Here is a 22,072-nt window from a genome sequence, read left to right as displayed (position 1 = left end):
AGGAGCAACCGGGACAGAATCCGGCACCCCAACTGGGACTAGAACCCGGGGTGCTGGTGCCACAGGCGGAGGATTAGCCAAGTGAGTCGCAGCGCCGACCGCTTCTGATTACTTCTAAAGTAATCCTACAATCAATTTTTGAATTCCATTTCCAACAGTTCTTTAATCTCTTCATCTTCACTTTCTAGTATTGAAGTGTTGTTGTGTTCCTTTGGGGACACCATATTTTCTTCCTTATTCTTGTTTCTTGAATTGCTGCATTTATTTTTAGGCATTTATAGAAATACTTGGTTTTTTTTCCCCTGTGATGGCTTTTATCTTTGGACTATGCCTCTGTGGCTGAGTGCAGTGTCTGCTCTTTCAATGAGTACCCTGAAACATGTGCTGGGTGTGGCCAGGGAGCTCTGTTCAGTGCTCCAGGGTGAGGGGAGTGTCCAATATGACACCCACATTGGACATGGTAAATCACTCTCTCTCTCTTTTTTTTTTAATTAGAGGGGAGGTTTAATGTGCTCTGTTGGTGTAGTCTCATGCCCCCCTCTTCTCCTCTAAGGAGACCAGTGCCTGGTCACTAGCCCCAGTGGGTATAATATTCATTCGCACTGCCATAAGAACCACACAAAGGATCTGTGCAATTCTCAGTGTCAACAAGGATCCCACAGCAATGGTCCTCACCAGGGAATCAGGGAGCCCTGAGTATGTGGAGCTACCCACAGCAAAGACCCAGCCACACCCTGCACCCCCACATGCAGCCACAGTATTGTCACAGTCCCAGCACACAGTCCCAAGCACCCAGCTCCTGTCAGGTCTCCCAACAGACCCAGGTTTCTCCTCTCAGCTGGTTGCTGAGCACAGGGAGACAAGCTGGCACAGCTGTTACATATGTTCAAATGCACCTGCCCCTGTCTCTCAGTTACAGGATGCTGATACTGAATGGTCAGGGAGAGAGAATTCTGTTCCCTTTTTTTCCCCACTAGGTTGGCAGTTATACTGTCCCTCACAGGTTCCGAGCCGTACTCACACCAGGACTGTCCTGCAGCTTTATTGCCAGTGGCTTGGGCCACTGTAGTCTGGTCTCGCCTCACTTTCCAAAGCTGGTGCTGAGACTCTCGGCTGCTCTGGTCCTGAGTTGTGTACATCCACACCCTGCATGTATCCCTCTGGTCCTGAGTTGTGCACATCCACACCCTGCATGTATCCCTCTAATTTGCATGGAGTTTCCTCTGCTGCTTTCTCCCTAACTCTCGCCTGGGATTTCTTCTCTCCATGGTTTTTTAACTATCTTCCCCAGACTAGAGCAGTAAGCCCCCTCCCTGTTCCTCCGTCTTGCTTTCTTCCCGCATTAACATTTTAAATTGGAGCTCCTTCTCTTTTTTTTTTTTTTTTTTTGACAGGCAGAGTGGATAGTGAGAGAGAGAGAGACAGAGAGAAAGGTCTTCCTTTTTTGCCGTTGGTTCATCCTCCAATGGCCGCTAGGGTCGGTGCATCGCGCTGATCCGAAGCCAGGAGCCAGGTGCTTCTCCTGGTCTCCCATGCGGGTGCAGGGCCCAAGCACCTGGGCCATCCTCCACTGCACTCCCAGGCCATAGCAGAGAGCTGGCCTGGAAGAGGGGCAACTGGGACAGAATCCGGCGCCCCAACCGGGACTAGAACCCGGTGTGCTGGCGCCGCAAGGTGGAGGATTAGCCTATTGAGCCACGGCACCGGTGGAGCTCCTTCTCTATATAGAACTTCTGATCTAATTACCTTGCTTTGTTTTCTGGAATATTTTATAGCATATGATATAATTTATTCTGTTTATTTTCTTTCCTCCTTTATCGGAATGTACACTTTGAAGCAGGAATTTTGTGTATTTTATTCAATGAGGTATTTCTCAGTACTTATCATAGTTCCTGAGACATCATAAATGGTTGCTAAATGAATTATATACTTTGACTCCTGAATATTCATTTCCTTATATAAGTTTGAAAGGAGAGCTCTTCCATCTTTTGTTTCTAGGATATCTATCCTGAATGTGAGATATAATTCTCTCTTCTTTTTTTTTTTGCAAAAATTAGATAATAAATTGAGGAGGAATACAGTCTATAAGGTGCTTTTCTACAGTTGAATATGTAATTTCGTCTTAATGTATTGAGCATTTACTATGTGTATAGTATTGTGTTTGCAAATATATGGTTTAGTTAAGGCATATTGAAGTAAAATAAAAGTTATAACTATTTGGAGCTAGATAGAGGTAGTAATTGCACAATATTGTGAGTGTACTAAATGCTACTAAGTTATTTACTTTATGTGTGTCCCAGTTCCTCTTCCAATAGGAGGCCATACACGATGGTCCAAATACTTGGGTTGGTGCTACCCATGGGGGAGATCTGGATTGAGTTCTGGGCTCCTGACTTGAGCCTGTCCCAGTCCTGGCTGTTCCAGGCATTTGGAGAGTGATCCAGTGGATGGAAGATCTCTCTCTTTCTGTCTCTGTTTCTTTCTTTATTTCTCTGTTTTCCAGGTTGATTAAATAAATAAAAATGATCACTAAAATTAAAGTGGTTAATTGTGAATTTTGCCTCAAAAATCATTTTAACTTATAACCACAAGGGAAATATTTTTTAAAAGATTTTATGTATTCATTTGAGAGGTAGAGTTACAGACAATGAGAGAGAATGACAGAGAGAAAGGTCTTCCATCTGCTGGTTCACTTCCCAGATGGCCGCAACAGCTGGAGCTGTGCCGATCCAAAGCCAAGAGCCAGGAGCTTCTTCCAGGTCTCCCACATGGGTGCAGAGGCCCAAGGACTTGGGCCATCTTTCACTGCTTTCCCAGGCCATAGCAGAGAGCTGGATAGGAAGTGGAGCAGTCAGGACTCTAACTAGCATCCATATGGGATGCTGGTGCTGCAGGTAGAGGATTAACCTACTGTACCACAGTGCCAGCCCCACAAGGGAAATATTAACTGAGGTATTGCCTGGGGCAGGTTATGGAGTGGAGAAGGTTAAAAACAGGTTTTACAGAGAAATTTATGCTTGGGCCGTGTGTTCTTCTTCTGTTCACCATGTGGAACAAAAAGAATATCCATTTGTATATAAGGATACAACAGTCAGTAAATACACCACTTTGGTAAACTGCAAAATGTTCAGAGTCCTTGAAATATAGTTTGCTAGTGAAAAAATGATAATTGGCAACAAAACAAACAAACAAAAAAAAAACCCAAAGAGAATAAAAAACCTCGAAGTCCAAGTGAGGAATTTGGACTGTATTTGAGAAATGATAGGAATCATGGAGAAGGATTTAATAGGACAGCGAGGTCATCAGAACTGCTTCCTAGGAATGTTAACTGTGCTGATGATATGGAAAATTTAGTGAAAGGAATTGGAAGCAAAAAATCAGTAAGGAACCATGCGGGGATGCCAACAAAATAGTTTATACACAATGCTTAGTGCTCCAGTTAATAACTTGCAAATATTTTCTCTTATTCTTTCAGATGTACCTTCCCTCTATTGATTGTTTCCTTTGTATACATAAGTTTTTTAGTTTGATATAATCCCATTTTTCTAGTCTTGCTTTTGTTGCCTGTGCTTTTAAGATCTTATCCAAAAAGTTATCACTTGCACCAATGAAATGTTTCCCCTACATTTGCTTCTGCCAGTTTCGTTGTCTGAGGTCTTAGATATAGGTCTTCGGCCCATCTTGAGTTGATTTTTGAATATGGTTAGAGGTAAGGTTCTATTTTCATTCTTCTATGTATATGTCCATTTTTGCCACCACCAGTTATTGAAGAGACTATCCTTTCTCCAATGTATGTTCTGCACATTTTTGTCAAAAATCAGCTAGCTGTGTGGATGTGGATTAATTTCTGGGCTCTCTGTTCTGTTCCATTGATTTGTGTGTTAGCTTTTATGCCAGTACCATGCCGGCTTAATTACAGTAACTTTGTAGTATGTTTTTAAAATCAGATATTTTGATGCCTCCAGCTTCACTTTGTTTTGCTCGGGATCACTTTGTCTATTTTGGGTCTTTTGTGATTCCATATGAATTTCAGAATTTTTTTTTTTTTAAATTCACATGGTTGTGTTCTACCACAACTAAACTGGAAAATTGAATCAAGTCACTAGGAAAAGAAAATGTGAAGCTGTACTACTACTTGGATGGTAAATTTAATATCCTGTAAATTCATTACACGAAAAGACTGGAGGTCTGTTTTTTTATAGAAGGATCAGAATCCACTGTCAGTCTTCTACCTTTCTAAAGAAGTTTAATTCTAAAAGAGTTTAATTCTTGTCCTTTGAATTTTTCATTGAATGATTTGGAATTCCTTGAAATGAGGAGTTTAAGACATTTCCTGCTAAAATTATCTAAAAAGGCTGTTTTAAACTCTAATCAGCTAATCATGGGGGTGTTTACTGCTGTGCTAAAAAGATCAATTAGGAGGATTCTGAAAGGATTTAAACTGAATCTTTAGCCAGGCACTGCTGGGGTGTGGGAGGATTATATTAGTCTAGTATCACTCATGTATTAAATCGGTGTGTGGGATCTTCTAATGCTCTCCTAACTCTGCATGTTTCTTGTCAGATTGGGGAAAAGTCTGTTTGGGGGATGTACATGGGAAGAGTGTTAAATACACCAGTTACCAATTTGGGATGGTAGCAAAAGAGTAGATCTGGGCTGAGTGCTGGAGCCAAGTTGGCCAGGGGTGTCACCTTGAGAAATGACTCATGGTTTAGTAAATTGTGCCAAACAGACATTGCTTATGTGTTATGAAATATACTTCTCTGACTAAGTGCCAGGAAAGGCTCCAACTGCTTTGGCATTAAAGCGGTTCAAAGAGGGTACAGGAGGCCATTTGAGTTCCATTTTGCTTGCAAAAGATAAGACCAAGTAAACTAGAGATTAAGGAGTTGGGGGAAATGGTAGAGAAGACGAACAGAAATCCCTCTGAGTTGCAGCCAGAATAAAAATACAAAAGAAAGCTGAGTTTGTGAGTTCTGTCTTTGACAACAACAAACCATCAAGACAGGGTAAATTTGGCATCAGTCCTCTTTGTGCAAATTCTGCTTTCTGTGTTTGACATTTTGAAGACTGAATGCTAGTGTACAGGCAGGAGGTCGTCATAATACAATTTTAAAGCATTTTCACCTATTTTTCTTGTTTTTAGAAGGTGGTTTACAGTCAGATATATTGATGAAAATAGCAGTTAGGTTTTGTGCAAACAGCTAAAATTTAACTGTTATTTATCCTGAGGTAAACTACCCATGGCACATTTCATTCAGAATCACTTTGAAGCTATTTGATAGATGTAGACTATAATGTGCCTCTTTATTTGCATTCATTATGATGAGAGTTAAAAACAATAAGACACAGTTCTTTCCTCTTCTCTTCCCCATAACAAGTTTAGTGGTAGGAATAAGACAATTTCAAAGTGACTTTTGACAAATAGCCCAAGTAAACTGGATACGTAAGAGAAAGAAATCCATTTATTCTGAAGAACCTTAATCTAACTAAATATATCTTTAAGATACTGCTGACAATGGGAAAGTACTGAAGGAAGCTTACTAAGAAAAGAATTTGATCAGAATTATGTGTTATGAATGTTGACCCATAGGACACAGTGGAGGAAGGGAATGCCAGTTAGGAGACTATCATTACTCAGATCTGAACATTTAAAGTGGCTTCCCAGGACTCCCTGAATTGTGCAGGGCTTGGGATTCAGGCCCTCCCAATGTGGTCCTCATACAGTTGGATGTTCTGTCTCAATGCTCGCCCTAAAAGGCTCTCAATTAACCCTACTCCCTATTCCAAAATAAAACAATAACATCTTATGCTTATCAACCTATAGGATGATGTTTTTGTTTTCTCCTTTGCCTAAAATGGCCTCTGTCAGATATTCATTCATTTGTGAACTGAAATTGTTTTCAGGCTCGGGGTTTGTCTGGTAAGGCATAAGCTCCATGGAATGAGTTGCATAAATGAAAAATTAAAATTCAACATAATAAGCATAGTGACAGAGAAAGTTATGTTGTTGGAGAAACCTAAGGATGTGCACCGTAATCTTCCCTTAGGGAAGTGGTAAGGAGGGAAGAGTTCTATAGGAGAATTCCTGTTTTGCACCTTAGGATGAATAGGAGTTTACCCCGCAGGCATAGAATGGAAAAGAAAGTAAGGGAAAAACATTTCCAGCTGAGAGAACAAACTAAGAAGTGACAGTGAATTGCAAAATCCAGAATATATTAGGAAAATACCAGCAATTTGGTGTTAAACTGTGACATCTGATGTTGACTACAAAGATGGTGGCTAGATAGTATAAGACCTGGTGTATTATGTTAGGGAGCTTGCACTTTGGTAGCTTTAAAAGTGTCTCTTAGAGGCCAGCATTGTGGTATAGCAGGTAAAGCTTCTGCCTGCAATACATGATCAAGTCTTGGCTGCTCTGCTTCCAATCCAGCGCAATGATAATGTCCCTGGGAACTCAGCAGAAGATGGCCCAAGTGCTTGGGTCCCTACACCCATGTGGGAGACCTGGAGAAGGCTCCTGGCTCCTGGCCCTTCCCCACCCATGGTGGCCATTTGAGGAGTGAGCCAGCAGATGAAGGATTTCTCTCTGCCTCTTAACTCTGCCTTTTAAATAAATAAAAGAGGGAGAGACAGAGGTTGAGAGATTTTCCATCTGCTGGCTCACTCCCCAGATGGGGCCAGCGTTGTGGCATAGTGGAAAAAACTGCTGTCTACAACCCCGATATCCAAGATGGGCACTAGTTCGTGTTCTGGCTGCTCCACTTCCATTCCAGCTCTCTGCTGATAGCCTGGGAGAAGCAGTGGAAGATGGCCCAAATGTTTGCACCCACGTGGGAGACCCAGAAGAAGCTCCTTGTTCATTTTAGCATCCCTTAGGAAGATAAATAACTGAGATGAGATTTCTGATGCTAGTTGATAGAATATTCATTTTCTATATTGATGGTTTAATGTGTGGTTTCAGTTTGAAATGGAAATTAATTTCCATATGATTCTTTTAAAAATGAAAGGCAATTTTGCATAAAGTATATGGATGTGTTTGACCAGGAGCCAGATTCCTAATTCAGCTGTTGTTAATACATCTCAGGTATTTGAGAAGTCATTCGCCCCTTACTGTTTTCCACTTCCTCCTCTAAGAAGCAATGACATTAAAGTGCTTAATGTTTGTTCTTTTGTATTGAGACAGAAGACTCTCAAGTCCAGTACAAGCTGCCAAGGAAGTAAAAAAAAAAAAAGTTTTTCTCATGTCACGGAACATGGAAAACAAGTATTATTTTGTGAGCAGTGCAGGGTAAACAAGTAAATGTGAACTGGTAAACTAATCAGCACAGTCAGGGTGGAGAAAATTGCTCTTCTAAAACTGATTTTTTTTTTCCCTCAGCTGCCTAAGATTTGTGAACTCCAATTTGAAAGTACTTGAAATGCGATCTTTTCAATTTTAAAGAAGATCCATAAATTTAAAAATACTTCAGCTTAGAAGCAATCTATACATGTACAATCTATCATGTACCGTTCTTAAGAAATGCAAATTTAGAGCCGGTGCCGGCGGCTCAATAGGCTAATCCTCTGCCTTGCGGCGCCAGCACACCGGGTTCTAGTCCCGGTCGGGACACCGGGTTCTAGTCCCGGTCGGGGCACCGATCCTGTCCCAGTTGCCCCTCTTCCAGGCCAGCTCTCTGCTGTGGCCAGGGAGTGCAATGGAGGATGGCTCAAGTGCTTGGGCCCTGCACCCCATGGGAGACCAGGAGAAGCACCTGGCTCCTGCCATCGGATCAGCACGGTACGCCGGCCGCAGCGTGCTACCGCGGTGGCCATTGGAGGGTGAACCAACGGCAAAAAAAAAAAAAAAAAAGGAAGACCTTTCTCTCTGTCTCTCTCTCACTGTCCACTGTCAAAAAAAAAAAAAAAAAAAAAAAAAAGAAAGAAAAAAGAAAAAAGAAATGCAAATTTAGGATAAAAGTCAACACAGTGTTCCTTTATATTCCTGAGTCAGGGAGGGAAAAAAAAAAAAAAAAAAAACCCTAATGTTTAACAGCAATATTTTGAATAAAACCCTTTGATTATATTTTAAGTTTCAACAGTAAGGAATTGAAATCTTCATTAAAACTATGAGAAAATAATTTTGAGTCAATTTTAGGCCCAAATAAGAAGTTTGATATATTATATTTATACTTTCCTTATATTTTGTAGAGACAAAGTATGTGATATTCGATGCCATTCTTTCTTTTTCCTGGATATGGCTTTTAAAAATTTCCACAGAAAAAATATTATTTCCTCCTTAAATACCAGAAGGCAACTATTTTTTTCCATTTAGCTTAAGATCTTCATTATTTGATACAATAGGCATATTTGACCTGTTATCAAAATACTTACTTTTATTTAGATTCAATTATTTGCTCAAAGTTCTAACCTATTTTCTAAATGTACTCTCATTCTTTATACTTTGAAGGCAGGTAAGGGATACACTTTTGCCTTTCTTATTGGAAAGGAATCATTTAACGTCTTATTGCTACTCTTTTAATTATTTAAATAGAGATAATTTCCACCCTAAAAGGGATGGGTGGCTCAGGTTACTGCTGAGTTTTATGTTACAGAGTGCTTTTAGAAGAGATCAGGTCTTTATTGATACTAATATTTGATCATGGCTTATTTTTAGAATTATATGTTTCTTAATTCTGCTGTTCAGTTTTTCAGTGTGCTAAGAAGAGTATCGTAGTACTGGTAATAAGGAGAACATTTCATCCTATGAGGAGTGTGAATTTTTTTCGGTGCTGATGGAAGCTTTAGGAATTTGCTCTTCCTGTTTTCAGTAGCAGAGTGAGCTTCCCTTGACCTCTGTCATAGGAATTGGATTACTGAGGCAAAGCAGAAGGCTACATGTAAGCCTATTCTGTCCTAGTTTTGCTGGATCAGTTGATGTGATATGTGTCCATTGTGATCATTTGGATAAATAAGTCATTCCTTACCAAAAGGGGGTAATAATTACTCTCTCATGTCACACATAATAAATTCTGTAGACTTGTGCAGAAGAGCTCAATGATGGTCAATATTATGGAAATTTAAAAGGCAATTAGCATTTTGGATTGCCATTATTATGTGCGTATTTGGGGGAACAGTCAGATGTTTCGACACACATATGCAGTATGTGCTGATCACATCAGGGATATTTCTGTCTGTCCTTTCTGTCGGTGTTATCGGCTAGCATACACTAACATTAATATTTTGGGGGTCCTTGCCATTTATTTAGTCAAGAATTCCAATGACTGGCTCAAATGAAGCAGACAACAAGGTAAGGTTTAAGATTTAGGGGCTGGTGCTGTGGGTAGCGGGTAAAGCCACCGCCTACAGTGCCAGCATCCCATGTGGGCACCAGTTCGGGTCCTGGCTGCTCCACTTTGGATCCAGCTCTCTGCTATGGCCTGGTAAGGCAGTAGAAGATGGCCCAAGTCCTTGGGCCCTGCACCCTGGCTCCTGAATTCGGATCTCCTGGCTCCTGAATTCGGATCTGCGCAGCTGCAGCCATTGTGGCTGATTGGGGAGTGAACCAGCAAATGGAAGACCTCTCTCTCTCTGCCTCTCCTTCTCTCTGTAATTCTGACTTTCAAATAAATAAAGTAAATCTTTAAAAAAAAAAAAAAAGGTATAAGAGTGAGAAAAATACACAGAAGAGGGAGAGGGGCCTAAGAAGGGTAAATGGGAAATTCCATACCAGGATCTCAGAATCAGACCAGGGGCCACGTGCAGGAGTCTGCAGTCCAGCCACAGGGGCAAGAACGGAGGCAAACACAGGCGGCACACAAGAGATGCAAGGAGAGTAGGGCAGGCCCAGCATGCCCTAGGCCTCTTAGCCACTTTTTTTTTTTTTTAAGATTTATTTATTTATTTGAAAGTCAGAGTTACACAGAGAGAAGGAAAGGCAGAGAGAGAGAGAGAGAGAGAGAGAGAAAGAGAGTGAGAGAGAGAAAAGAGAGAGAGGTCTTCTATCTGCTGGCTCGCTCCCCAATTGGTTGCAATGGCTCTGATCTGAGAGAGAGAGGTCTTCCATCAGCTGGTTCACTCCCCAGTTGGCTGCAATGGCCAGAACAGTGCCAATCCAAAGTCAGCTGCGCTGATCCGAAGCCAGGAGTCAGGAGCTTCTTCCAGGTCTCCCATGTGGGTGCAAGGGCCCAAGGATTTGGGCCATCTTCTACTACTTTCCCAAGCCATAGCAGAGAGCTGGATTGGAAGTGAAGCAGCTGGGACATGAACTGGTGCCCATCTGGGATCCTGGCACTGCAGGTGGCAGCTTAGCTGCTTTTTTGTCTTTGGTGATCCTATATAAATAGAACAGCTTCCTTTCTCTTGACTGAAAGAGCACGCTTTCCTGGGGCTAGAACATATCCCAGGTAGTCTACCTCTTGTTTAGGAACCTGAGCTTTTGTTGAGAAACTGTGTTCTAGTTTTGCTAGATTCTGAACTTAATAGGATGCATTAGAAAACACCCTTCAGGTAAGGGTTTAACACACAGTAGAATTTATTGAAATAGCTGTCTCATTAGCCTTAAGGCCTTTAACCATTTTGTGTATGCTCTATTTAACTTTAAAACAGGCAAGATAGGAGTATTACAGGGAGACATGGTTCCAAGAGTCCATGTTTGAGAAACTTAACTATAAATAAACACTTAAGAATACAGCAATGGAGGGCCGGCGCCATGGCTCACTTGGTTAATCCTCTGCCTGCGGTGCCAGCATCCCATATGGGTGCCAGGTTCTAGTCCTGGTTGCTCTTCTTCCAGTCCAGCTCTCTGCTGTGGCCCGGGAAGGTAGTGGAGGATGGCCCAAGTGCTTGGGCCCTGCACCTGCATGGGAGACCAGGAAGAAGCACCTGGTTCCTGGCTTTGGATCAGCACAGCGCTGGCCGCAGCGGCCATTTGGGGGGTGAACCAATGGAAGGAAGACCTTTCTTTCTGTCTCTTTCTCTCTCTATAGCTCTACCTGTCAAATAAATAAAATTTAAAAAAGAATACAAAAATGTAGTTGAACATTTAGAAATAACAAAAACTTACGAGACATAAGAATATCGTCTACTTCATACACTAAAATAAAGTAAATCTTTGAGACCAATTTTACCATTGACTCTCACAATTCAACTCTTTGAGGACAGAGGCCCTGCATGGGAAGTTAGTACACAGTGACTACTGACATTAATTTAACAATTAACACTCTTATATATGACGTCAGTGATCACCCAAGGCTCTTGACATGAGCTGCCTAGGCTATGGAAGCTTTTTGAATCCATAAACTCCATCAGTATTTAGACAAGGCCATGAGCAAGGTGGAAATTCTCTCCTTCCTTCAGAGAAAAGTACCTCCTTCTTTGATGAGCACTTCTTTCAACTGGGGTCTCACCCACAGAAGTCCTTTATGAAGCGACACTTTTTGCCACAGTGTCCTGGCTTTCCATGCCTGAGATGCTCTTGAGGGCTTTTCAGCCAGACCAGAATGCCTTAAGAGATGACTCTTGAGGTCACTGTGTGCTACTTAAAGTGTTGACATCCTATGAGTCTGCTGTATGGACCCTGTCCCTCCCTTTTTTAAATCCTATTTATTTTTACTAAACATTTAACCCTATTTATATGATCACTAAGTATTTAGTCCTTTCTATATGATCATTAAACTCTTAAAACTCTATTTTTACCATTCAGCTCATGGAGATTTGGGATCCCATGGCAAGTTTTCAAACTGTACCCTTAGAAGTAACTTCACAGAACTACACAGCCCTACAGTCTTTTGTAGGACCTGAGAAGATGAAAAGAAACACAGCTCTTTGTGAGCTTAATTATCCTTAAGCGTGTGACTTGATACATTATATTAGCTATAATTTTGACACCTCAGAGTCTCCATTTGTACATGAAATGGGATCCATTATTCTACCCATCCCACTGAGAGGGTTCTAAATTTTTTTCTTCCTCTTTTTTTTTTTTTAAGTAAATCATTGTAAGGCCAGATTACCATACCAATATAAAAAGGGGAAATACTGCTTAGTCTGAGAAACACCATTCCAGACTGCCACACCATTCCTGGGGTGCTGAATCTCAGGAGGCCAAAAAGAAAGCTGCCTGGTCTGAGATGAAATTTTGGAAGGCCCGCTGTGCCTGAGATACCAAACCTCAAGAGGCCAAAGAGAAAATGCCACCCTGGTGTACCATATTTCAGGGTGCCCACAAATTCCAGCTCATAGCCATAAAATAAAAACTAAAATTAAAAATGGGGAAATAATAGGAATCCAAGAGTTTCAGAACCAGTGCATAGCCATAACATAAGAAGCTAAAATAAAAAGTACTAGGAATTCAAGAATTTTACCTTCCACTTCATAGTCATAACATAGCAAACTACAGTAAAAAAAGACCAGGAATCCAAGAATTCCACTTTCTGGCACATAGTCATAACACAATGCACTAAAATGAAAAAGACCAGGAACCCAAGAATTCTACCATCTGTTGAACAGCCAAGAAAATAACAAATTAAATAAATAAATAGCCACTTGGGCAACCAGACATATACCATGTGGCCAGCCATTGGGACTGCCATCTTGGGGTGGAATTTTTTGCCCATCTTCTGGGAATGATGGAAGTCCTCCTGGGAGCTACCTTTTGGCCACTTTATGTCCTTCTTGGGAGCTGCCGTCTTGGCAACCATGTGTTTCTGATGGAGGCCACCATCTTAGGACGGAAGTCTCACCCTCCGCAGCAGGAAGTGGAACCTCTGCCCTGTTTGATGTTCTGCCTTCCTGACACTAAAGGTTAATAGGCAACAGAAGCTGCTCTCCCACCCGAAATTACCAATTGAAAGTGTGCCTGATTGGAAAAGCAGAGAACCTCAGCAAGGCAATTGTTTGGTAAACCTAAATCCATTCTGTGAAACATCTTTGTTTCAAGTTATTTCCTTAGAAAATATAAAATGTCCTTAAAAATACATCACGAACAACTTGGAAACTATTATGTATCAATAAACTTTCACAAACTGGCCTTCCACTAGCATATTTCTCCTACCTTTCTGCCAAAATTCCATTAATGCTAATATCCCATCCTCTCGAAGCTACTGGAATGGGAAACACCAAAAAAAATCAATCCTTGCTTTTTTTTTTTTTTTTTTTTTTTTTTGACAGGCAGAGTGGATAGTGAGAGAGAGACAGAGAGAAAGGTCTTCCTTGGCCATTGGTTCACCCTCCAATGGCATCCGCGCTGATCCGATGGCAGGAGCCAGGTGCTTCTCCTGGTCTCCCATGGGGTGCAGGGCCCAAGCACTTGAGCCATCCTCCTCTGCACTCCCTGGCCACAGCAGAGAGCTGGCCTGGAAGAGGGGCAACTGGGACAGGATCGGTGCCCCGACCGGGACTAGAACCCGGTGTGCTGGCGCCGCAAGGCGGAGGATTAGCCTAGTGAGCCGCGGCGCCGGCTAATCCTTGCATTTTTTACAACCACTTCTCAGACACGTTTCCTGAGAGAGGAAACCTTGTGTTCACTAACAGAGCACATTTCTGAGGGAAGTCATGAGCACTGAGAGAAGCGAGGCTGCCCTGCAGAAAGATTTTCAGAACTGAGAAGTCTTGTGGAGCCGTTTGAAAGTTCCTTACCATGTTGCCGAGGCTGGGATGCAGAGAGATTTTCAGAAATGAGAAGCCTTGTGAAGCTGTTTGAAGGTTCTTTACCATGTCAGCAGTTTTTCAACAGATTAAATAAGTAGTCCCTTTGTGGTCACCAAATGTCATCAGCTAATGTATGCTAAAATTAATATTTCTGGAGTCCTTGATGTCTAAGAGTTCTAAATAATGGCTCAAATGAAGCAGACAGGATGGTAAGGTTCAAGATTTATCTAGGGAATGAGAGAAATACACAGGAACGTAAAGGCTTTATTAAAGGGGAGGGGCCTTCGAGGGGTAAATGGGAAATTCCATACCAGAATCTCAGAGTCAGACCAGGAGCTACGTGCAGGGTTCTTCAGGCCAAACGCCCTTGGGCAGGAGCAGTGACCAAAATGGGCAGTGTGCAAGAGGCGCACAGGAGAGCAGGGTGGGCCCAGCGTGCTCTGCTCCTCTTTTCCTCTTCCAAAAGAGGAGTGGTTATATACTCTGATTGGCAGGTGGGTGAATACAGGTGAGATCAGGTAGGGGCACTGGGGGCCTTGGTCTCTAGCTCACGAATATAATCAGTCTTGTCCTGTCTCCCTGATTGGGCCCCAAATCATTGGAAGGCTTTGCGCTCCTCTCCTCTAGTTCTTCATGAAATGCATGTTACTGTGAACTGTAGGCGCCCTTCTGTGGCGCTGTAGAACATGAGGACTTACTCCTTTTTCTAACTGGGTTTCGGTACCCAGTACCTAATCCACTTCCTTCCCAGCCTCTAGTAATCACTCTTCTACATTCAGACTCATGTTATTTTTATTTTTTTACATCTTCCACACGTGGAGAACATGTAGTATTTTTCTTTCTACCTCTGGCTTATGTCACTTAACATAATGCCCTCCATTTCTGGCCATTTTGCTGCAAATGACAGGGTTTCATTCTTTTTTATATCTGAATTGTATTCCACTTGTGTGTCTTTAGCACATTTTCTTTATCCATTCATTGTTGCACACTTAGGCTGATTCATATCTTGGCTATTGTGAATAGTGCTGCTCTCTCTTTCATATGCTGATTCCATTTCCTTCTGATTTATACCCAGGGCTGGAATCTCTGAATTATATAGGATATCTATTTTTGGTTTTTTGAGAAACTATTCCCCATATTGGCTATGCTAATATACATTCTCACCAATAGTGGATAAGTGTTCCCTTTTCTTTACATCATCAACAGCATTTGTTATTTTTTATCTTTTTACTATAGCCATTCACAATGAGACTGAGATGATATCTCATGTGGGGTTTTTTTGTTTTTTGTTTTTGACAGGCAGAGTGGACAGTGAGAAACAGAGAGAAAGGTCTTCCTTTGCCGTTGGTTGACCCTCCAATGGCCACCGCGGCCAGCGCGCTGCGGCCGGCGCGTAGCGCTGATCCAATGGCAGGAGCCAGGTGCTTCTCTGGTCTCCCATGCGGGTGCAGGGCCCAGGGACTTGGGCCATCCTCCACTGCACTCCCTGGCCACAGCAGAGAGCTGGCCTGGAAGAGGGGCAACCGGGACAGAATCCGGTGCCCCGACCGGGACTAGAACCATGGGGTGCCGGTGCCGGCGCTGCAGGCAGAGAATTAGCCTATTGAGCCACGGTGCCAGCTCTCATGTGGTTTTGATTTGTATTTCCTAATAGTCATGCTATTGAGCACTTTTCATGGTTGTTTTTTTTTTTTTACCATTTTTATTTTTTTCAAGAAATGTCCTTTGCGTGTTTTTTTAATTTTTTTTAACTTTATTTATTTTTTTTAAACTTTATTTGAGAGGCAGAATTAGAGAGAGAGAGGAAGAGACAGAAAGTCTTCCATCCACTGATTCACTCCTCAGATTGGCCCCCACTGGGCCATTCCAAAGCCAAGAGCCAGGAGCTTCCTCCAGGTCTCCCCCATGGGTGCAGGGCCCTGAGCACTTGGGCCATCCTCCACTGCCTTCGCAGGTCTTAAGCAGAGAGCTGGATTGGAAGAGGAGCAGCCAGAACAGGAACCGGGGGCCACATGGGAGCCAGTACTGCAGACAGAGGGTTAGCCTACTATGCTACAGTGCTGGTCCCGCCCTAGAAATATCCTTTGTGCATTTGTTAACTGGATTATTTATTTGTTGTTGAATTTCTTGATTTATTTTATATATTCTGAATATCAGTCCTTTGTCAGATGCAGAGTTTGCACATAATTTCTCCCATTCTGTCAGTTATCTCTTCACTCTGTTGATTGTTTCCTTTCCTATGCAGAAGACTCTCAGTTTGATATAATCCCATTTGTCTGTTTTTGCTTTTGTTGTCTTTATTTTTGGAGTTTTATTAAAGAAGCTGGTGCCCTTGCCAGTGTGGTGAAATGTTTCCTCCATGTTTTCTTATAGCACTTTCTTTGTTTCATGTCTTACATTTAGATCTTGGATCCATTGTGAGTTTTTTTTTTTTTTTTTTTTTTTATATATAGGCTGAGAGATGGGAAGGTCAGTCTGTTGCGTGTGGATATCCAGTTTTCTCAGCAGCATGTATTGAAAAAACTGTTCTTTCTCCAGAATATGTTTTGAGCAGTTTGTTGAGAACCATTTGCTTATAGATGGGTAGAGCCATTTCTGGGATCTCTATTCCATGGACCTATATATCTCTTTTTTAGCCAGTATCATACTGCATTGATTGTAGCTCTGAGGTATGCCTTAAAATTAGATATTGTGATGCCTGGAGGTTGCTCTTTTTGTTGAAGATTGTTTTGGATATTCAGGGTCTTTTGTGCTTCCAATTCCAATTAGGATTATTTTCCTAGTTCTAAGAAGAATGTCATTGTTATTTTGATGGGGGTTGCATTGAATCTGTAAACTGCTTTGGATAGTACAAATATTTAAATAATGTTAATTCTTCCAATCCAGAGGTTTCTCATTTCTTTGTGTGCCATCTTAAATTTCTTTCATTGGTATTTTATAATGTCCATTGTATAGGTCTTTCACATCCTTGGTTAAATTTATTCCAAAGTATTTTTTTTTCCTACGTGTTGTAAATGGGATTGCCCTTATAATTTATTTCATAGCAGTTCATTGTTGGTATGCAAAAATGCTTGTTGATTTTGTGTCATGCAACTTTACTGAATTTGTTTATCATTTCTGATAGTCTCTTGATGGAGTCATTAGGTTTCTCTATGTGTAAAATCATGTCATCTGCAATAAGGATAATTTGACTTCCTTCCTTCCTATTTGTATGCCTTTTCTTTCTTTCTCTTGCCTAATTGCTCAGGACTAAAGTTCTGAACTGTATTGAATACGCATGATGAGAGTGGACATCCTTGTCTGGTTCTAGACCTAGAGGGAATTCATTCACCTTGTCACCATTCAATATAATGTTAGTCATAAATCTGTTGTACACAGCCTTTATTGTGTTGAAATAGGTTCCTTCTAATTTATTCAAGGTATTTATTGTGAATAGTTGTTTTATTGAATGGTTTTTCTATGTGTATTGAGATGACCATATGATATTGAAACTTCATTCTGTTTTTGTGATATATTAAGTTTATTGACTTGTGTATTTGGAACCACCGCAGCATCTCTGGGTTAAATTCCACTTGTTTATGGTGAATGATCTTTATAATGTACCATTTGATTTGATCTGCTAGTATTTTGTTGAAAATTTTTAAATCTCTGTTCGTCAGGAATACTGGTCTATAGTTTTCTTTTTTTGTTGTGTCCCTATCTGGGTTTTGAAATCAAGGAGATGATAGCCTTCAAGAATGAGTTTGGCCGGCGCCGCGGCTCAACAGGCTAATCCTCCGCCTTGCGGCGCCAGCACACTGGGTTCTAGTCCCGGTCGGGGCGCCGGATTCTGTCCCGGTTTCCCCTCTTCCAGGCCAGCTCTCTGCTGTGGCCCGGGAATGCAGTGGAGGATGGCCCAAGTGCTTGGGCCCTGCACCTGCATGGGAGACCAGGAGAAGCACCTGGCTCCTGCCTTCGGATCAGCGCGGTGCGCCGGCCGCAGCGCGCCAGCCACAGCGGCCATTGGAGGGTGAACCAATGGCAAAGGAAGACCTTTCTCTCTGTCTCTCTCTCTCACTGTCCACTGTGCCTGTCAAAAAAAAAAAAAAAAAAAAAAGAGTTTGGAAGGTATTTCCATTTCAATATTTCAAAATAGTTTGAGGTTTAGTATTAATTCTTCCTTAAAAGTTTGGTGGAATTCAACATTGAAATCATCAGATCCTGAGTTTTTGTTGGGATATTTCATTTCTGATTGATTCTCATTACCTGTTATTGGTCAGTTCACTTTTTCTGTGTCTTCACAGAAATTCAATTTTAGCAGGCTTTAGGTATCTAGATACTTAGCTGTTTCTTCTAGGTTTTCCAGTTTGTTGGCATGTCGTTAATCATAATAGTCCCTGATGATCCTTCCTGTTTGGTTGTTTCAGTTGTATTATCTCCTTTTTCATCTTTGATTTCATTTTTGTTTTGTTGTCTTTTCTTTTTTGATGTTACTCTAGCTAAAGGTTTGTCAATTTTGCTTATCTTCAAAAGAGCAACTGCTTGTTTCATTGATTTTTTTGTATTGTTTTTAGTATCTTTCATTTTATTTTTCTGCCCTGATCTATTTCCTTTCTTCTACTAATTAAAACCTTTTTTTTTTTTAAAATAGATAGGACCTTATTGTAAATTTCCCTTTTAGTACTTAGTACTTTCCTCCGTCAGTTTTGGTATATTTTGTTTCTATTTTATTTGCTTTAGGATATTTTTAAATTTTTCTTTTGATTCCTTTAGTGGCTCATTGTTGAATAACATGTTCAGTCTATATTTACTTTATAGCTTGTAAAAGTTTTTTTGTTGTTGATTTCTAATTTTGTTCTGTGATGGTCAGGAAAGATACATGATATGGTTTTGATTTTTTTTTTTTAATTTGTTGAGACTTGTTTTGTGGCCTAATATATAATCTACCCTAGAGAATGTTCTGTATGCTATGATAAGAATGTGAATTTTGCAGCTGTTGGATGAAATGTTCTGTAAATATCTGTTAGGTTCATTTGCTCTGTAGTATTCTTTAATGTTTCTTTCTTGATTTCTTTTCCCCAAGTGATCTGTTCATTAAAGAAAGTGGAGTGTTGAAGTCCCCCATTATTGTATCAGAACTTACTTCTCCATTTAGATCTAATAATGTTCATTTTGTAAAATTAGGAGCTTATACATTTACAACTGCCTTGTCTTCTTATTGAGCTGAATACTTGAAAATTATATACTGAACTTAACTTTTTACACAGTTTTTATCTTGATGACTGTTTTGTCTGAAATAAGTATAGCTACACCTGCTTGCTTTTTATTTCTCTTTGTATAGAATGTCTTTTTCCATCCTTTCACTTTCAGTGTGTGTTTGTCTTTGGTGGCACAGTGAGTTTTTTATAGTCATCATATTCTTAGATCTCTTTTTCAACATCTGTTCAGCTGATGTGTACCTTTAATTGAGGAATTTATTCCATTTGTATTCAAGATTATTATTGATAAAAAGAGACTTATTCCTGCCATTTTGTTAGTTTTCTTCTTTTTGAGTACCTTATGTTCTTTTCTTTTTCCCTTGTTTATTTTGTGGTTTACTGTATTGATAAGGTTTGATTCTTTTTGTTTTTTAAAAGATTTATGTATTTGAAAGAGAGAGAGAAAGATTGAGATTGAGATTGATATCAGCTAGTTTGCTCCTCAGATGGCCACAATAGCCAAGGGTGGGCCAAGCAAAACCAGGACCTCCTTCCACATCTCCTACATGGGTGGCAGGAGCCCAAACACCTGAGCCATTTTCTGCTGCTTTTTCCAGGCCAATAGCAGGGAGCTGGATTGGAAACGGAACAGCCAGGACTCAAACTGGCACCCATATGTGTTGCCACAGGTGGCGGCTTTACCCGCTTTGCCACCATGCTGGCCCCTCTTATAGGTTTTAAAATTCCTTTTCTTGTGCTTTCTTCAGTTTGGTTATAACATGTTGTGGTGTTGTGCTATGGTGTCATATATATTGGGAGTCCTTTAGCCCTGCTGTACCTGGATGTCTATAAATTTCCCATGGTTGGAAGAATGTTTCAGCTATTGTTTTATCAACTATGTTTTCAACTTTTTTTTCCCTTTTCTTTTCCTTGTGGCACCCCCAAAATTCAAATATTTGTTAGGTTAGTGGTATTCCATAAACCTCAGGCTGTCCTCATTCTTTTTGCTTAGCTGTCTATCATTCAATCATCTGGCAGGATATTTACAAAGACCTTTGTTCCACTTCATATATTCTTTCTTCTGCTCGATCTAACTATTAGTCAAGCTTTCAAGTGTATTTTTTCTCTCATTTATTAACATCTTCATTTCTAAGATTTCTCTTTTGTTCTTTCTGGTGATCTCTGTGTCTTGCTAAAATTCTCCTTCATATTATGAGTTGTTTTCCTAATTTTGTTAAAATATCTTTCTGTATTGGATCTCACTGACTTTCCTTAAAATGAGTCTTTAGCTTTATTAGGCATTTTGCCAATATCCTTTTCTTTGAGGTCTGTTTGATGATAAGTTACTGAGCAAATTTTTAAATACTAGAGATTCCCCCCCCCCCTTTTTTTTTTGACAGGCAGAGTGGACAGTGAGAGAGAGAGAAAGGTCTTCCTTTGCCATTGGTTCACCCCCCAATGGCCGCCGTGGCCGGTGCGCTGTGGCCGGCGCACAGCGCTGATACAATGGCAGGAGCCAGGTGCTTCTCCTGGTCTCTCATGGGGTGCAGGGACCAAGCACTTGGGCCATCCTCTATTGCACTCCCTGGCCACAGCAGATAGCTGGCCTGGAAGAGGGGCAACCGGGACAGAATCCGGCGCCCCAACCGGGACTAGAACCCAGTGTGCTGGCGCCGCAAGGTGGAGGATTAGCCTATTGAGCCACGGCGCCGGCTGGTACTAGAGATTTTTTAAAAATTATTTATTTGAAAGAGTTACAGAGAGAGCAGGAGGAAGAGTAAAAGAGAAGGAGAATCTTCCATCCACTGGTTCACTTGCCAGATGGCCTCAATGGCCAGAGCTGTGGCAGGCCAAAGCCAGAAGCTTCTTCTGGGTCTCCCACATGGGTCACAGGGGCCCGGGCCTAAGCACTTGGGCCATCTTCCACTGCTTTTCCCAGGCCATTAGCAGGGAGTTGCATCAGAAGTGGAACATCCTGGGGCTGGCGCCATGGCGCAGTAGGTTAATCCTCCACCTGCAGCACCGGCATCCCATATGGGCGCCGGTTCTAGTCACAGCTGTTCCTCTTCCCATCCAGCTCTCTGCTATGGGCTGGGAAAACAGTAGAAGGTGGTCCAAGTGCTTGGGCCCCTGCATTCGCGTGGGGGACCGGGAGGAAGTTCCTGACTCCTGGCTTCAGTTCAATGCATTTCCAGCCATTGCAGCTATTTAGGGAGTGAACCAACGGGAGGAAGACCTTTCTCTCTATCCCTCTCACTGTCTGTAACTCTACCTCTCAAAAGAATAAATAAAATCATAAAAAAAAAACAAAAAAAGGAACATCCCCTATGGGATGCTAGCATCGCAGGCCTGGCTTTATCCAGTATGCCTCAGTACCAGAGCCTTCGAGAGATCATTTTTACCAATCATAGTTCACAGATGCAAACAACTTGATGTCTTAAACATATGCCAGAAAAATATTTTTAGGATTATAAAAGCAATCTCATCTTTGGAAGGAAATACTTCAGTTGATGAAGGTATCTATACAAATATGTATACAAGTTTCATTGAAAATGTGTTAGCTATATCTGCACTATTAACTGGATCTATATCTTGATTCTAAAATAGAAGAAAATTTGGCTGATTTTACTACTTTTATCTAACAAAGCCTCACTTTAGTATTATTTGTTTATTTGAGAGGCAGAGAGACAGAGGGCTTCTATCCAATGTGTCACTTCCCAAATGCTTACATGTACCAGAATGGAAAAGCAGGAGCCCGGAATTCAATCCAGAGGCCTCAGTTTTGAATGGCAAGGCCCAGGACCACCTTCTGTCTCCCAGGGTGCTCATTAACAAGAAGTAGAATCGGGAGTGGAGTCTGAAATCAACCCAAGTATTCTGTTATAGGATTTAGGTGTCTTTAATCACTAGGCCAAATGCCTACCCTCATTTTAAAAAGAATTCTGAAGATAAATCTTGCTGGTTAACTTACAATTTCATTAACTTCATTGAACGCTTGGCAGAACTGGAGCTTGTGAACCACATACACATGCTGTAGAAGAATCTTTATTTGTGCGGGTGTTTTGTTTTCTAAACTCCCAGAGCAGGCTCACACCTGGATATGACTTGCGCATACCTCTTGTAAGCCAATTTACATACTCACTCTTCCTGATCTTTCAGTTTTCTCTTTAGAGAACACTTCCTGAAAATGAGTTGGTAAACCTTACCTTTATATATACATTATGTCTACATTTTTTGTTTTACTTTGCCTATGATATACTTCTGTCTTC

General features: G+C 41.2%; 1 protein-coding gene across 2 annotated transcripts in view; it reads left to right on the top strand.

The window, feature by feature from the left end:
• Positions 1-22,072, top strand: part of RASAL2 (RAS protein activator like 2) — a 401,898-nt gene that overhangs the window by 178,532 nt on the left and 201,294 nt on the right. The gene's annotated exons all lie outside the window — the stretch shown is intronic.

This window comes from Lepus europaeus, chromosome 5, assembly GCF_033115175.1.
Source record: "Lepus europaeus isolate LE1 chromosome 5, mLepTim1.pri, whole genome shotgun sequence".
NCBI lineage: Eukaryota > Metazoa > Chordata > Mammalia > Lagomorpha > Leporidae > Lepus > Lepus europaeus.
Note: the sequence above shows the minus strand (reverse complement) of the source record. Positions and strands in the feature narration are given on the sequence as shown.